General features: G+C 50.9%; 1 pseudogene; it reads right to left on the bottom strand.

Annotated features, from left to right (window-relative positions):
* Window positions 1-1,358: 1,358 nt before the first annotated feature.
* On the bottom strand, window positions 1,359-2,873 carry LOC108298360 (annotated as a pseudogene).
* Between the last annotated feature and the right edge of the window lie 548 nt (window positions 2,874-3,421).

The raw sequence follows: 3,421 nt of genomic DNA, 5'->3' as shown, positions 1-3,421 counted from the left end.
GTTTAATTTCTAAATACTTGGTATTTTTACAATCATGTATCTTTGTCCATTTCAGCTGTTGTAACGGTATACCATAGTCTGTGTGGATTATAAACAAAAGAAATCTATTTCTCACAATTCCAGAGCCTGGGAAGTCCAAGGTCAAGACAATAGCGGAATGAGTGTGTGATTAAGGGTGTTTCCAGGTTCACAGATGGTGTCTTTTCTCGGTGTTCTTACATGGTGGAAGGGGCAACGGAACTGAATGAAGTCCCTTTTATAAGAACACTAACCTAATTAATAAGGGATCTGCCCTCGTGACTTAATCATCTCCTAAAGGCTCCACCTCCAAACACCATAACATTAGGGATTAGGTTTCAATATATGAATTTAGGGAACGAAAAAAACATTCAGTCCACAGGATCACCTTGTTGCTACCGATTTCTAATGCATTTTCATATGGTCAGAAAATATGTCTTGTATGATTTCAATATTTGCAAATGTATTATTTGATGGCCTGAAATATAGTTTCTCTTGGTAAATGTATCATTCACACTTGAGACAATATATATTTTTTCATTGATGTTCATATGTATTTATATACATAAAGTCTATGTGGTTAATGCTTTTTGTTATTCTAGTTCTTTGTTGGAATTTTCTATAGCTTTTAAATTTATTGCTAAAGTTTTAACATATCTAATGATGCTCATAGAATTCTCCATTTCTCTCTGTAATTTTGTCCATTTTTTTGGTGAACTCTGAAGTTAAGCTATTGGGCGGATTTCTGATTGCATGTCTTTTTGTTGGATTGATGCTTTTGTTATTATGAAATGTCTCTTTTTTTATCTGTGGTAATACATTTCATTTGAAAATCTCTTCTTTACTGGTAATAATATAACTGGTAGCAATATAATGCTTTCAACCCCCTTATGCTTACTGTTCACGTGACATTGCTTCTTCTGTCAATTTACATTTAACTTAGACCTATGTGTGCCGGCGTTAGTCTGTTTTCACACTGCTAATGTTGTAACCAAGTGAGTTGTAAGGAAAGCACCACACTCTGAGATAGAATCAGGAGTCCTTTATTGCTGGTGACTGAGAGATGGCTAACGCTCAAAATACTCTTGGTCCAGAAGGGGATTGATTCCTTTTTACACCTTGCTTAGAGAAAGGGGGTAATCACCCACTTGGCATTTTGTAAGTCCAGGAATATTCAAGTCGGATTTAGAATTGGAATGATAGAAGATCCAGTCACAGATGCCATCGATTCTTTGATTTTTGTCTTTTGGATTTCTCATTTTTCCTGATTATCCACTCACAAGTTGACTCAGCTGGGAACTTGACCATGAATTTAGTGCTTTCTGGCTGGGCTCCGCCCCTCATCTGGAAGACCAGGTGAAAAGGCAAAAAACAAACAAACAAAAGACCTGAATTCTCCCTTGGCAGTGTGGGCCATATCCACTGTCTGGGATTTTAAAATGCCTCTTCATGTGTAAGGAGAGGTGGTCTGACCTGGAAAATGCTCGGTGGCATTTCTGGCACCGGAATGGGCGTAGCCCAGTGTGTTTATGGTAGTGCCTGGTCAGTTCATCTGAGCAGGCGAACTTCCATCCACAGCCATCCATCCTTTCCACACCGTGGTAAGGTTTCTCACCTGTGTGGGTTCGCAGGTGTGCCTTGGGATGGCAACTCTTTGTGTAGGTTTTGCCATAACCTGCATAATCACAAGTGTGGGTGGCGGTCCTCTTCTGGGTTACCATCGTCTTCCCCTGTTTCTCTTGGGCTCCTCCAGCAGGCAGGAACCGGGTGGGCAGCGTGAGCTCTTGGTAATGGAGCGGCGGGACTTGTGGCTGCGTAGGTCAGGCAGGAAGGATGGGTAATTGGGCCCCGGATGGGGATGGAAGCCAGGAAAGCGGCAGGGCAGGGTGACAGTCCCTGCTGCTCAGCAGTTCCTCAGGTCCCAGGGTCGGGAGCTGCCGCCCCAGGGGGACGTCGTGTGCAGCCCGCCGGTGGCCATGGCTGGAAGGGGTCCAGCGCCTGAGTGGGTGCACGAGGAGACTCCTCCTGCTTGATCTTGGGGTGCAGGCGCCACGGGCAGCCGTTGTGGGGGCCGCCACCACCACCACCAGGTGGCTGCTGTCAGGGCCGTCTTCGCTGATGCTGAGGATGACCGGCTGCCATACTCGATGCTGGGGGCACTCGGCGACGCCTTCAGCACTAACTTCCCCGTCACCCCAACACGTGGCGGCTGCGGCTGCGGTGGTGGAATGGACACCTGCTTCGATCGCAGCCGCAGGAACTCCGCCACGGAGCCGCACAAGGGGCTCACGTTGTGGATGTCCTCCAGGTTGAAAGGAGCCTTCGGAGGGGGAGCGGACTTGCTGCCATGGAGGAGGCCTCCGCCCCTGTGGTCCCCATGCCTGGGTCGCCCCCGCAGGCATCAGACGGCTGAAGCTGCAGGTAGAGGGCGCGCTGGCAGGGCCACTGCTCGACGGGAACGACAAGGAAGACGCTGATGCTGACAAGGACACAGTGGCGGCCACCGACTGCTGATGGACAGCGAATTGGAGAGGATAAGGTCCCGGTCCAGGAGATCGCTGAACTCCTAGGTCTCTCTCCGGGACAGGGGGCCAGGTTGCTACCGCCACAAGTTGCAGTGGCTCCGGCAGGTCTGTGGCCACGGTCGCCGCCACCAGGTCCTGGGGTGGCCAGGAAGCAGTGGGGGAAGTCCTTAATGTGGGAGAGCTCCTCCTGCCAGCGGTTAATCGGGTTATTTGGAGCAGCTGCTTAACGAAGTGTCCTCTCCCTTCCCGCCCTGCCAGACGACAACGTGGAGAAACGTGGGAGCAGCGCCTCCCTGACAGCCCTGTCAGCTCGCCAGGTGGCTGCCTCATTAATGTGGGGGCCCAGAAGGTCCTTGAGAGCCCGCAGCAGCTGGGGCACCCGAGCCCCAAAGTCAAAGAAGAGAAGACTTAAAAGCGAAGCCAAAACCCCAAACCCCATGTTGCTGGACATCCTTCTTCTTTGGATTAAATATAAATGAGTCATCCTTTTCAAAAAGTTTCTTTGTTTACAAAAGTTCTTAGAAAAGTAGACAATCTCATAAAAACAGACAATCAGCAAGGCTAGTAAGTAGGCCCGGGGGCGAGCTGCGCTCTCTTCCACTCAGCAGCGTCCTCCGACGCTCTCATGGTCACCTCAGTTGCTGCCTTGGGCGCAGGGGCGGTGGGCAGGAGGTGCCACTCGGTGAGACTGCCACGGCGGATAACTGGTGGGTGCCGCAGGGCACGGAGTCTGGGGAGCTGTCTGGGCGCGCAGGGACCATAGGCGTGGGCCGCGGGCCGCAGGCCTGAGGGTGGGGAGGGGTTCGAAGGGGCTGTGGGGTCGCTCAGCTGCTCCCGGTGCCTCCGCTGCCTGCCACGACCTCTGCTCCCCGTGCGCC

The sequence above is a fragment of the Cebus imitator genome, unplaced genomic scaffold (genome assembly GCF_001604975.1).
Source record: "Cebus imitator isolate Cc_AM_T3 unplaced genomic scaffold, Cebus_imitator-1.0 Scaffold944, whole genome shotgun sequence".
Taxonomy (NCBI): Eukaryota; Metazoa; Chordata; class Mammalia; order Primates; family Cebidae; genus Cebus; species Cebus imitator.
The sequence above is the reverse complement of the archived record's forward strand: the minus strand, read 5'-3'. Positions and strand labels throughout refer to the sequence as shown.